Raw genomic sequence first — 14,613 nt, forward strand, 5'->3', positions numbered from 1 at the left:
ATAAGCCTTACATATGAAACGTTTCCCTCAGCTTCTCTAACAAACAGGCCCTTCTTCACGACTCACTCTCGACCGAATGAGAAAGAGATAAGTAGGGTGCGCACCTGTAGAAAGGCAACAAAGCGCTGCAACAAACACAACAAAAGATATAAATCACGAATGGGGGCAGGCTGGGAGAGGGAGGGGGGGGTGCAGGGTGCCAGGAAGGCAGCGCGGGCGGGCGGGCAGGGGCCTCCCAGCCTCCATAAACAAACTGGGTGGTGGGGATAATGGGTTGGGGGGCAGTAAAGCCCCCGGAAGCTGTGCAGTTGTGTCCTCCCCCGCCATAGCATCCGTTTGAGTCGCTGGCTCTCCGTTACGGTGCACGCACCGCTGTGTACCTGAGTTTTATTTCAACGCTTTGGCATTCCTGTCTTTAACGGGCATCTGATACAAACAACAGATTTTCTCACCCGAGTATAGAGCAGAATCAGATCTCAGTAGGCTCCCGTAAGGTTCAAGCAGGAGCACTTTTTGCATTTGAACTGCATCGCCACCCGTCGTGATCACAGAGCTTGTGACATCAGTGAAAAGCAAGGAGAAGTCTGTCATTAAGGTACGCGGGGCTTTCACTGTTTACCGGCATACCCGCATACCGAGTTCGGATGTCGAGACCAGAGCGGTAGGTGGTGCACTGTGGGATACCTCTAGGAGGCCAATATAGTCGATTCCATCAGTAGTGTTCCTCAGCTATCCATAGTTCCACTTCCGGTTGAGAGCACAGTGCCTGATGGGCGAAAAATTTGCCCGCGGTGGTGCTGGGTCAGCCTCACCCCTCCCTTTGGAAGCACGCAGACAACCCTTTGGCGCCTTTTTTCGCGAAGATGCATGAGCAAACGCCTCATAGACAGCAATCATGACCCTGAGATCACAAAACGGTTATCACTGACCCGTTCGCATCCAATCTGCTCTCTTCTGCCAGCAGCATTCGAGTACACAGAGGGTACAGTTTACAGTACTCATAGGGAATATTTTATTTACTCTCTTTCACGTGCTGGGGGGGGGAAGAGACTGACTCGACCTGTTCTGGTGAACCACGCAGGACACCGTGTTATTACTACAGACATTGGCGCTCAGCCAAGAGCAAATATGTTTCAGAGACTGCTGTGGGATGGTAGCTGTAGTCCTCATATCCCCCTCCCTCCCTCCATGAGCATCCGTTTGAGTCCTGCTCCGTTACGGTGTCACGCACCGCTGTGTATCCTGGAGTTTATTTTCAACGCTTTGGCATTCCGTTCTTTACGGTAGCTCACAGCTACCCACAGTGCACCGCTCCTGAAATCGATGGTAGCTTTGGACCATGGACGCAAACAATCGATTTCGTGATCCCACTGTGGACACGCTAAACCGATTTTATTAGATCTGTTTTGTAATATCGGTTTAAGCTAATTCGAAATAATCGTGCAGTGTAGACGTACCCTCAGAGATGATAACCCTCTCCCCCTCGAAAGACAAAAGTTTTGCCACGACAAGTGCCAGTGTGAACAGCATGTTGTCGACAGGAGAGACAACGCAACCGCTGCTCGTTGGGGGTAGAAGTATTTTGTCAGCAGGAGAGCCGACAAACAGCGGCTACAGTGCACGAGCGGTACAGCTGTGGCGACACAGTCATGTCGCTGAAAGCTGTGTAGTGTAGACACAGCCAAAGAGACCATGGAAAGACTGGGAGACTCTGGGGAGGACAGGAATAAAGGGACACGAACAGCTCCATAGAAAAGTGAGTGGGATAGGAAAGGTAAATTACGGGCTCCTATTTGTACTTTATTGTAATACAAGAACAAAGGGACACTCAGTGAAATTGAAAGATGGCAAACATAACACTGATAAGAGGAACATCCTATTTATATCAGACAGCTTGTGCACTCAGTGTCACAAACTAGCTCAGAGGCAAGAAGCTTTGTAAGACGTACCGAAGGATCAGACATTTTACAGTACACAGGTGATGGGAACAGCCCCGTTTTATCAGACAGTTACTGAAATCTGCACAGGCTTCGGGCCAGGACAAAGGACTTGAACTTATTACACAGTACAGAACAGCTTCTCTTAGCACTAAAGTTAGGAGAACACGATATTTCCAGCAAACACAGAGTGACCTAAAATGCAGTTCAGAAGTCTAAGGAGCTCGTTCTCGGCATACGTGAGGAGACTCTATTGTGTTTGGGGTGGGGTGATCAGCGTGACTGACTCAGGAATGGCTGCTGCCTGTCACATTAAACTTCCCTTGCCAGTGGAGCAGTTGCAGGTCTTTCAGGTACAGGATCAGTTGTGTGCTGGAATTGTCAGCCATTTAGTGCAGAAGCCCTCTAGTCCAGGCCCCCAATACATCTACACTGTGATCAAAGACCCACGGCACAGCTGTGCCTGCTGCAGGTCTCAGAGCCCAAACACCTAGACTGCAGTTTTTAGCCCCAGAGCCCAAGCCCGACTCAGTTGGGCTCTCAGATGTGGTGCTGGGTTTTTTTATCGCAGTGTCAACTTACCCACAGAGTGTCTGTGAACACCTTCTGGAAAGGGTCTGTAAAAAGCCCACATTTCCCCCGACCTACCACATTTGAGGGGATGAAAACACAGGGAATAATCTGACTGTGGCAGCTAGTACCAACTCCACGCAGGAAGTAGCTTCTGGGGTTTGCTCAGCTCTAAGCATTGGCATCTTTCCTACTCAAGGGAAGAACCTGAAACCCCACTTTGAGTGCTGAGCTTCGAACGTTCAGACAGCTTGAACCAAGGGCTTCCTTCCAGGAATGATTCCTGCCCACCACGCCTGAGACACATCTAAGCAATGCAATGACGGCTAAGGTCCTACAGGCCGAAACTAGTGACAAATAATGAAAGATGGGGGAAGAGAGTGAGAAACAGCTACAAAAAGGCTCACAAACAGTTAAAATGATTTGCAAGCAGGAGAACGTGCTTTAATCCTTTCTTCAGCAGGGTTTTATGAGGCAATTAGATGCTGGTGAGGAGTTTATAAGGGCCAGTCTCAAACGTTTCATTTCAGGGGTTATTAAAAGATCTTAGAAGTGTTTTATTTCTACAATATTTTATAGAACTACATAAACTCGGCCCCTCTCTGCACCTGGCTCTTTTAAAACACTGCCCCCCAGGGAGCACTCCAGTCTTGGGTCACATGCTTTGTATTGAAGACCACTGGGTAAGGAGCTGAGGGGCAGCATTTTGAATTCAAGGACAGGGCTGGCGTGCAACAGGGCTATCCGTACAAGGGAGTTGTGACTCAGCTCCACGACAGAATTAGACATAGCGGTGTCATCTGGACCTTTACAAAGGCAGGAAGTTACCTTGCGCGGTAACGATAGTTCTTCAAAATGTGTCCCCCTATGGGTGCTCTACTGTAGGTGTGTGTGCCCCCCCCCCCCCCCCGTTGCTGACCGGAGAATTTCAATAGCAGTCTGTCCCGCCCACACGGCTCCCCGCCTGCCACGAGGCTAGCCAGCGTGTGCAGGCATTCCCACCTCAGTTCCTTCTCTACTATAGTCAAACAGTGGAACTCCGAAGAAGAGGGGAAGGGTTGTGGAGCACCCATAGGGATACACATCTCGAAGAACCATCGTTAGGCACACGGGGAGTAACTTCTTCTTTTTCTTGTCCCTGTGGGTGCTCCATTGTAGGCGACTCCCGAGCAGTACCCACTATTGGAGGCTGGGACTTCAGAGTCAAGTCTGATATAGAGGACAGTACGTGGCACCGAAATGGGTGTCTGTCGCCGAATCCCCCAGAATGGCATAGTGTTCTGCAAAGGTATGCACAGATGTCCAGGCAGCTGCTCTGCAGAGCTCAGTTATAGGGATACCCTTGGAGAAGGTGATCGGTGAGGAGACTGGCCTCGTGGAATGCGTGCATATTGAAGATGAGGGTGTTACCGCATGGAGTTGGCCGCAGAGTTTAATATAGCCAGAGACCCAGCTGGAGAGCTGCTGTGCTGAGATTGCTGCATCTATCGATCTCTCTGCAATGGAGAGGAAGAGTCTCAGAGATTTTCTAAAGGCCTTTATTCTATCCAAACAGAAGGTCAAGGCTCTTCTCATGTTGAGCGAATGGAGGATGGCTTTCCTGTTGTCCTCAACAGGTTTGGGATAAACTGTGGGAAGCTGAATAGGTTGATTCATGTGAAATGCAGAAGTCACTTTAGGGGTGAACCTTGGATGTGCTCTGAGTGTGATCATGTCAATGATGAACACAGTAAAAGGGAATGTGCCATCAAGGCTGCTATCTGCCCTATCCTTCTGGCTGAAGTGATGGCGATGTGTAACGTCGTCTTCATGGAAAGGTGAGTTAGTGAACAAGTGGCCATGGGTTCAAATGGCAGTCTGGTCAGTCCTTTTAACACTAGATTGAGGTCCCATTGGAGAGTGGGGGCCTGGGTTGTGGAAAGAGGTTTGCTATGCCTTTAAGAAACCTCTTCATAGTTGTGTGGGAAAAGATTGAGTAATCATCTACCTGCTGGTGGAAGGTTGCGACTGCTGCTAAATGAACGTTCAGTGAGCTACCAGAGAGACCCACTTGTCTCTGTTTGGCTTGTAAACCGAATGTAACCGCGCTTGAAGGCATCTCATGCATAATCTGGCACGAGGAATAACAGATGTGTCCACAGCCCTGTGTCCCAGAAGCTGGAGTCAACGCTTGGCCCAAGTTTGGGGGCTGGACTGCACTGTCTCTATCAACAAGGACAGACTGAGAAATTTGTGATGTGGGAGGAGTGCCTTTGTCCGAGTGGAGTCGAGGTCAGTGCCTATGAATTCTAGTCTCTGCACTGGTATTAAGGTCGATTTTTGTTCACTGATCTGTAGACCCAGATTCAGAAACAGTCCCATTTCTGAGTGACCCGTTGAGCCTCTGTGGAGGACCATGCTGTGAGAAGGCGATTGTTTAGGTAAGGATAAATCATTATGCCCTACGTGGGCTGCTACTACTGAGAGGAGCTTGGAGCACACCCTGGGGCCGATGAGAGGCTGAAAGGGAGTGCCCTGTACTGGTAGCTGTCCTGGCCCAGCGTGAATCTGAGGTAACGCCTGTGACTTGCTATGATAAAAATGTAGAAATATGTCCAGAAGGTTGAGGGTCGAGAACCGATCTCTTTCTTCTAATGCAGGGATTATCGCTGATAGGTGACCATCTTGAATGTTTGCGCTTTGACATAACCGTTGAGCGCTCCGAGGTCCAATATGGGTCTCCAACCTCCCTTTTCCTTTGGTATCAAAAAGTAATGAGAGCAGAAGCCTTTGCCTCGAGATGTACCAGCACAGGCTCCATAGCTTGTATGCTGAGATGGAAAGGACAGGAGTACGGATAGATACTAACAAGGCTGCTACGGAGATGGTTACCTCTTGACGTAGTAGACTCTTGTGAGAAGGGTCCCTGACAAAGGATGGGGAAGGGTGTTTGGGAGGGGGATGGGAGGAGAAGTGGATGGCATATCAACACCCACTTATCGGAGGTTATCCCTCCCCAGTGCTGAGGAATGGGGTCAGACAGTCTCCGAAGGGAGGAGTGGGGTTTCCCAGTGTAAGGTAGCAAGGAGAGTGGCACCTCGACCAACCCATCAAAACTGCCACTTCGAGGTTGAGGGCTGAGATGAAGTTGGTTGCGGTCCCGATTGCTTTCGCTTGGGGAAGCTTAGATTTCTTTCTCTGTAGCTCATAAGATCTCTGTGATGAGTACTGAGAGGTGTACTGCGATGACCGGGGCTTAAACTGTGGCTGAAGGCTGTATTTTCTCTTGTAGGCTAGCATGTATATTCCTAGGAGTCCAAGAGTCACCTGAGAATCCTTCAGCGTGTGAAGGGACGGGTGTGATGAACTGGGAATGTTCTTAATGTTTTCTCTGAATACTGTGTTGGTGCCTCAGTGTCCCCTAGGCAGTTCTTAAGTATCTGGGAGAGCAAAGGGCCAGTGCACCTAAATGCCTGACCCTTTGTCTCCTAGCAACTGATGGTCTGGGCCCCTCCCCTGCAAAGGTGCCAGCTGAAGGTGTTGAGCAAAGAGGTCATGGTGAGCTCCTGGCCCGGGAAAGGCTGAGCAGAGGAGGAGGGGCTGGAGGGGTTTTCAGTCTAGAAGCTGCCTGGGGACAAAGAGTGAGATAGCAGGACCTAGGGGTCTGGCTCACTGCCCCCGAATGGACCTGGCCGAGGGGTCTGGTTCGCTTATCTACAAGCTCTGTTTTAGACTCTGTTCCTGTCATCGAATAAACCTCTGTTTTACTGGCTGGCTGAGGTCACGTCTGACTGCAAAGTGGGGGTGCAGGACCCTGTGGCTTCCCGGACCCGCTGGGGCGGGCTCGCTGTGGGAGCGCACGGAGGGCAGAGGATGCTGAATGCTCAAAGAGGAGACCCAGGAGTGAAGCCGTGTGAGCTTCTTGCCCTCGAACAGTCTGCTCCAAGGGAGAGGAGGCTCCCCAAAATCCTGCCTGGCTTTGTGGGGGGCAGTTCCAGAGCATCGCCGGGGACTTCGTGACAATGGGTCTTCCTTTTTGGTGAACAGCTTGTCATAAACAGATAGCTAAGGTTATGTTTCTTTCACCTGTAAAGGGTTAACAAAGGAACCAAACACCTGACCAGAGGACCATCAGGAAACCGGATTTTTCAAAGCTCAGGGAGGGAATGTTTGGGTCTGTGTCTTCTGTCTGTCTCTCAGCTATGAGAGGGATCTTTCTGTCTTCAAGCTTCTAATCTTCAGTTTCCAAGTTGTGAGTACAAAGGTAGAAAAGACAGTAAGCTTTATTGTTTTTTTGTATTTACACGTGTGTAGCTTGCTGGAATGTTTAAAATTGTATTTCTTTTTCAATAAGGCTGTTTATTCATATTTTTCTTTTAAGCAATCGACCTGTATATTGTTATCTTGATACAGAGAGCATTTTTATGTCTTTTCTTTCTTTTATATAAAGCTTTCTTTTTAGACCTGTTGAGTTTTCTTGGGTAGGCTAAGGAACGAAGGGAAGGGAATTCTCTTTGTGTTAGATCTACGGAGGGTGGATTCTGAACAGCTCGGGGGGAGGAGAGAGATACTTAACTCTTGTGTTTCAAGGACTTGAAGCTGTATCTTCCAGGGAAACCTGGGGAGGGGTAAAGAGGAGACAAGGGGGAGGTTATTCCCCTTTGTTGTAAGACTCAGGGCATCTGAGTCTTGGGGGTCCCCAGGGAACGTTGTGGGGAGACCCAAGGGAGTCAGGCCCTGGAAATTCCTGGCTGGTGGCAGCGATATCAGATCTAACAGATCTAAGCTGGTAATTAAGCTTAGAGGGTTCATGCTAGCTTCTCAGTTTATGAACGCTAAGGTTCAAATCTGAGTAGGAAACTATGATACAGCTTTGTTCCCTCAAAGGGAAGGTCCACCACTGTGAGCTGACTCTCTTTAGGGAAGCCAGACAAATGCAGCCACGAAGCCCTTCTCAATCATGGCCGTAGAAATTGAATATGCCACCATGTCTGCCGCATCTAATAAGGATCAGAGAGACTTTTTGCCACCAGCTGGCCCTCTTAATTATGGCCATAAATTGGTCTTTGTGGTAGTCTGGGAGCTGATCTATAAAATAACCTAGTTTCACATAGGTCTGGTATTTATATTTGGCTAACAAGGCCTAGTAATTTTCTACCCAGAACTAAAGAGAGGGTGATGAATATGCTTTTCGGCCAAACAGTTCTAAATGTTTCCTGTCTCAGCCATACAGGGTGCATTTAAACTGGTATTGGTGGCTCCTAGAATTAACCGCATACACAAGGTTGGAATTTGTAGGTAAGTGGGAAAGTAAAAATTCTGTGCCCTTTGCCAGCACATTTTACTTTTTGTCCATCTGCTTGCATTTCAGCGGGACGGATGCAGGGGTCTTCCACATAACTCTGGCAGGATCCAGGAGTGCCTCACTAACTGGGAGGGCCACTCTGGCAGAGGTGGAAGAGTGTAGAATGTCCATCAGTTTGTGGTGAGGCTCAGCCGCTTGGTGCAGCTGTATTTGCAGGGCTTCTGACACCCTTCAAGCTAAGTTCTTGAATGACTTAAAATCATCCACCATGGATAGCGGAAGGGGCATCACCGCCTCATCAGGCAAGGACAATGAAAGATGGGCATGAGAAGTGTCGTCCTTCTCTGCCTCAGTTTCCATTCATAGCTCAGGAGGTTCTGACACCTTTGACCCTGCAGCTGAAGGAGGCTATCTCCTTGCCTGCTGGTATGCCACACCAAGTGCCTGGGAGGCTTGTTGCCTCTGGGCCTGCCATGGGTCCCAGTATGCCATTGAGGGTAGGAGGCTGGTGGCTAGTACCATGGCTGCCCAAACCATGGAGGTTAAGGGATGGGCGGGCGGTACACCTGGTGTCAATAGGGAAATGCATCAGACACTGAGAGATCTGTTGCACACCTTCGTCTGCACTGGCTGATTTCCATCGGTGCTAGTGGCTGCCGGTGCTGAGAGGCTGGTACCCATGGAATCGGAGATGCAGACCTAGTCATGTGGTCCATTGGTGCTGGTGCTAATGATCGCGTTGATGTAGCCTTCCCCAGGACAGATCTTCCATGCTTTTCATGCCCCTGCAGTACTGGTACCTCTTTGCCTGTGCCCATCAGGTCTTTGGGCAGAGCGACTTGCTCTGTCAGCTCGTGCCTTGGGTACCAACTCTAGAAGCTTTGGCGCTGTCAGTACTAATGATACCCACAGAGCAGGAGATCGTTCCCAGCTCAGTTGGGGCTCTCTACGGGAACTCACGGCCCTTTTCTTAGCGGTCTTGAATGAGTGGTTCATCTCCCTGGGCTCACCTGCCTTCAGTGTAGAAGGTTGCAGTGACAGCTCTTGCTGGACTCAGGGGGTTGAAGGGCTGACTCCAGGAGTAGGACTTCGTGGACCTGGGTTTTAACTGCTGGGACCAATCACACGTTTGTGGATTGTGCTTTTCCCCCAGGCAGTGAAGGTACTGCGAATATCCATCCATCACTAGGATGGATTCTTTGCAGCTCAGACACTTTTTGAAGCCTGCAGAGCCAGGCACACCCTTGCCCAGGGAGGTCCCCCCACACTGGGGTTGGCAAGAGGCAAATCCTTTTTGCTTTTTTGGCGTGGCCAACTAAAACAAAGTACAAAAAAGAAAAAGGCTTCAAATGAAGTTAAAATTTGCAAAACTGCAGGGAGTGAATGATCTGTGAACAGAGTCTCCAGCCAGGGAAGTTGAGAAGGAACTGAGGAAGGAATGCCCAGCCGCATGGCAGGTGGGGAGCCATGGACTGCTACTGAAATCCTCTGATCAGCAGAATGGGGGCACACACTCCCCTACAGCGGAGCACAGTGAGAGACACTACTCGAAGAATAAGCAACTCTCTAGCTCAGGGGTTGGCAACCTTTCAGCAGTGCTGTGCTGAGTCTTAATTTACTCACTCTAACGTAAGGTTCCGCGTGCCAGTCATACATGTTAACGTTTTTAGAAGGGCTCTTGCTATAAGTCTATAATATACAACTAAATTATTGTCGTATGTAAAGTAAATAAGGTTTCTAAAATGTTTAAGAAGCTTCATTTAAAATTAAATTAAAATGTAGAGACCCTCGGACCAGTGACTAGGAGTGCGAGTGCCACTGAAAATCGGCACGCATGCTGTCTTTGGCACGCATGCCATAGGTTGCCTACCCCTGCTCTTGCCTACCCCTCTTTTACCATGTCGGACTCTTTTAGTATGTCCCGTCTATGTCTAAAGGCAGGAGTTACAGCAGCCAACGAACAAGTAAGGTGAAACATGTTCATAGTCAGAGAAGCTGGCTAGAATTGTCTGGGTCTTCTTCACAAAGAACATATAATATCCACAAACACACCAGCCCTTCTCAGATGGAAGGAAAGTGCAGTGTGTGTAAACTGGTGCTACATATGGGGATCAGATATGATGGTGATGAGCACCAGTACAAAACCCTGAGACATACACATTTTTTTACGCAGTGGGTCTGAGGACTAACTCCCCTCCAGAAACAGATTCTCTTCCCATATGTTTGTGCTCAGGCTTACTCCCACCTCACAGATGGCCTTGACATATAGACAGACGTGCAGGTCTAGTCAGAAAAACTGGGCATCTTTAAACAGAAGCCCAGCTCTCCAGCCCCGCCAAGGATACGTCTACACTGCAGCTGGGAGCAGGCCTCCCAGCCCAGGCAGACAGACCTGTGTTGGCAGGGCTTGAGCTAGTATGCTAAAAATAGCAGTGTGGCTAGTACAGCACCAGAGGAGGCTCGGGGTAGCCACCTGTGCTAGAACACAGCCAACCCTGTGGCCAGCCCAAGTCTCTGCCCATGCTGCAGCATTCACACAGCTATTTTTGGCGTGCTAGCATCTCCTAGCTGCAGTGTAGACATGCCTCACGAGGCATGTGATCACCCTCCAAGGGAGACCTCAGCCAGTCACGACCAATGATGTTTCTTATCTCCTGCAGCCAGAGCAGGCAGTCATTTGTTATTGAAGGCTCACAAGGATCCCCAGGAAAACAGCTCCTCCTATTTGAAAAAGTCTTCCTAGGGCAATTTTAATTATCAGGATGCATTTGGGACAATGATTCCTTTATCCTTCCTTCAGTTAAAACTGCTTTGGGTAAAAAACCCCAAAGATTAGCTTTATGGCTAGTAATTACTAGAATTAATTAACCCATAACTGACATTTCCCATCAAATATGCTTTTTTAAACAAAATGCAGTGTTGCAAACTCAAGCTTTTATCACAACTCTCCTCACTTCATAGAATATCACGGTTGGAAGGGACCTCAGGAGCTATCTAGTCCAACCCCCTGCGCAAAGCAGAACCAATTCCCAGACAGATTTTTGCCCCAAATCCCTAAATGGCCCCCTCAAGGATTGAATTCATCACCCTGGGTTTAGCAGGCCAATGCTCAAACCACTGAGCTATCCCTCATCCCCACTTTGAGATGAAAAGTAGCAGAAGTAACCGCTTGCAAAGAGCTTTCTCTAACAGCTCTCCTTACTTCTGAAAAGCTGTTTCTCAAGACAAAAAACAGGCTAATGCACTCTACTGATCATACAGAACATAGGTTCAAGATGAAACAAACAAGTTAGTACTCAGAATGCAATACAATAGTCTATCTTTTGCATGGTTCTGACAATTGCTACATCTAAAGTGTTTATTTGAGAGACCCTCTCATTGCTGAATTCAAATAATGAATGAAAACACTATCATTTTGGAAGCTGTCTCTCTCTGGAGGGTTAAATCCTTCTCTAAGTTGTTTTCTGGTGTTTTTCATAAAGCCCAGCTTCTGGAGACGGGTGATTAGATGAGAACCTCAGCTTTCATTTTGTTTTTAAAGGAAGGTTCTAATCCCTCACGGTTGCAGAGAAAAGCTTGAAAACTTCAACCCTAAGTGCTCAAAAAACAGAAGGCAAAGAAAAAGAACCTAACCTGTATTCTTTTTCAAACCACCTGGATTTGGGGCTGTAGAACGTGTAGGGATCGCAATACTGAAAACACCATTTTCAATGGTGACATGTAGCTGGGACCATATCCTAGTGTGTTTTATCCTGCAGGGTTTATATTTTAGTCTCTGCTGTGTTGTATTTCTATCTTTTGATAAGCCCTCTCCATGTAAATAACTTCTTCAGGATGCATGTTGGAATCTTATATACAAATGTAACAAGGAATAAAATCCTCACAGATAGGGTGCAGAGACATACAACAGTATTAGCCAGCATGTTATATTAAATTCAAAAACAATACAATATTGAGATTTTTATTACACAAATCATAAATCAGAATGGAGGGTGTTGTCACAGCATCGTTAACTCTGTTCTTGTGAGTATTTCAGTTATATTTCATCTCATTATAAGGTCACAGGATACACACGCAGTACTAAAGTGCACCTGGAACATACACCGACAACTGTAGAAGAACACAGCTCCTTCATATTCTTACAGTCTATCATCTGTAGGATAGTATGCCACATGGCCCACAGCTGCGTAACCACGAGGAAGAGCCTAAACAATGTGCATGTGCAGGGGGGCAGAGTTAAACTTATGAATGTTAGTGTCCTGGCCCAAATTCCAACTTGGGTAACCATGTTTTTCCTACCTAAATACTCCCAGCAGTTTCATTCAGAGCCAGTGTTCCTCCCAAGATGTCCTATTGCTGAGCACAGTTACATAGCCACAGTAGTGGCTGCACAGCAGGAGTTCAGAAAATGATTCCTGTATCGCAGTGTGTGTGCATGTACACTCTGTACAGACGTGGTTTGGGTTTATCGGCACAAGTCTGGCATGGCTGTATTGCTCATGGGTGACAAAATGTGGAACTCTCTCTCTGTTGCTTTATAACCATCTGATTTCCCCTACATTTAAACCCTTCCTCTGTTCTTCAAGGTCTTTATACTGTACCCTTCACCACGCCTTGCTCAGATAGTATCATCATTAAAACACAGTAAACTATGATTTACACGCAGGTTAGAGCCTCAGACAATGTAACTTGCATGTCTTATGTCAGTAGAACATAAGGTTGTATCCAACTTAGACTGCAAGCTTCTCACTGGGTCAGGGACTGTATTGTCTTCCATATTCTGTACTGCAGCGAACACTTATCAGAGCTCAGTAAGTCATAATAAGTGGGATCACTCCTCTCCAGATCTCTGCACATGGAAAAAGAGAGGTGATGGCTACTCCAGTCACCCTCCTCTGATCGCACAGTAGGTACTCTGCAGGTCCAGCTTCCATACTGAAGGAGAAGTCAAGCTGGCGGGCATAAGCATGCAAGCCAATCTCCTTACAGAGATTTCTTATTTCAGAGTCTCTTCCCAAGGTCAAGGGTGATCTGGCACAAGAGCTGGGAAACCCAGCTCCCTTAGGACCAGGAAGCATTTGTTTCTGAGACCTAAACTGGTTCATGATTCTGGTTCATGATTCTTTAAAGTTGCCAATCCTTAACCTCATGCCAGGGAAATTCCTTATTTGGAGGAAAAAGAAATGGCTGGGAACGTTTTTTTAAAATTTTTTATTAAAGTTGGGGTTTGGAAACTACCTAAAGGTTTGGAATGTTAGCGATTGCCCTGAACAAGATAGATTAGTGGGCAGAGCGCAGGAGAAATAGTTGAGAATGCAAGACACATGCAATTTATCACGTTGGTCAGCAGTTCAGCAAGCAGCATTATGAAATGTCACAACATGACAGGATTCCCAAAAGACTGTTCAGCTTCAGCAGTGCTGACGGTAGTGCACATACTGAGGAGAAGATGCTTTGATACTTAGCATTGTCTAGACTAGCGTGTAGAAAGAGGATAGGAGTTTGAGGGACTAATTTCTTGGGGCAGATACAGGCACCTTGTCAAGTCTCATTCAGACATGTGTTGCCTAAGGTAGGCTCAAGTCTGCTTCCTTTAAGTGAATGGCAAACACCCACCCACTAAAACGTCAATGAACCAAGCAGAGAAATAAGCACCCATCAAGAGCGGGGAAGGGGTAAAGGAAAATACAGGAGCTTACATGAAAGGGGAAATGGCTCTCCCACCAGAAAACACTAGCCCTTGCTTCTGTATTATCTTAGTACACCTCTACCTCGATATAACACTATCCTCGGGAGCCAAAAAATCTTAACACGTTATAGGTGAAACTGCATTATATCAAACTTGCTTTGATCCCCCAGAGCGCACAGCCCCAACACCCTGGAGCGCTGCTTTACTCCATTATATCCAAATTCATGTTATATCGGGTCACGTTATATTGGGGTAGAGGTGTATCATAGCTAAGTGGTCTGGCCTGTGTGCTCAGCCTGAGAGCCATGAGCTGCCTGCAGCTCCAGCTGCCTACTGCATTCTCACCCCTGTCTTACAGAAGAGATTAATTGCCTGCTCTCATTCACATCAATTCAGCATCTTTTCCTGCACGGCTGCAGTCAACGGGGGAAAAAACCAGATGGAAAGTCTGAATTTCATGGAGACTCCACGTTTTAAGCAATAAGTGGATGGCTTCATAATTCTCTCTTTTTCACTGTTTGTTCAGGGTCCCAGTCCTGGGTGCTATCCCAATATAAAGATTTACTAGAATATTTACACATTTATGTGGAAGGTTGTATTAGAGACCTTGCTTAGTCACCTAGAGGGTAGATTCTATGTTCAGTGGCTAAAGGGATAACAGACGAGTGTTATCTCCAGCTGGAAACTTATCTTCACTATCAGTAACCTGGACAGGTAAAAAAAATAAGGTTGTGTCCTTAATTGTCTATGATGTGTAAAGAAGGTCTGAAAAGCCTGCCCCCTCATCCCCAGCAAACCCCAACAATTTGTCCTGGTTGGTTTTTCCCATTCAGAAATATGAGGCAAGTCTTGTTTTCTTTTTGGGATGGTGGACTTCCTGCATAAGTCAGATTGACTATTACTAGGTTAACAAAGAGAGGTTTTCATGCAAGTGCGTTTGTGAAACAGGTATTTAAACATATTCAATGGCCTAAATACAAATCCCTTCCCTTTACATTAAGGTTTCACTTCTTCAGCACTCATACAACTACAAGTTCCTCAGTCACCGAGAGAATGTTCCATGGGAAACAAGGGGTAACATTTTTGCACATAAGCATCTATGCAGGCTCCTAAATCACTTAGGCACTTTTGAA

General features: G+C 47.3%; 1 protein-coding gene across 3 annotated transcripts in view; it reads right to left on the reverse strand.

Annotated features, from left to right (window-relative positions):
• Window positions 1–14,613, reverse strand: part of HSF1 (heat shock transcription factor 1) — an 82,636-nt gene that overhangs the window by 27,832 nt on the left and 40,191 nt on the right. The window lies entirely within an intron of this gene.

The sequence above is a fragment of the Chelonoidis abingdonii genome, chromosome 2, assembly GCF_003597395.2.
Source record: "Chelonoidis abingdonii isolate Lonesome George chromosome 2, CheloAbing_2.0, whole genome shotgun sequence".
Lineage (NCBI taxonomy): Eukaryota > Metazoa > Chordata > Testudines > Testudinidae > Chelonoidis > Chelonoidis abingdonii.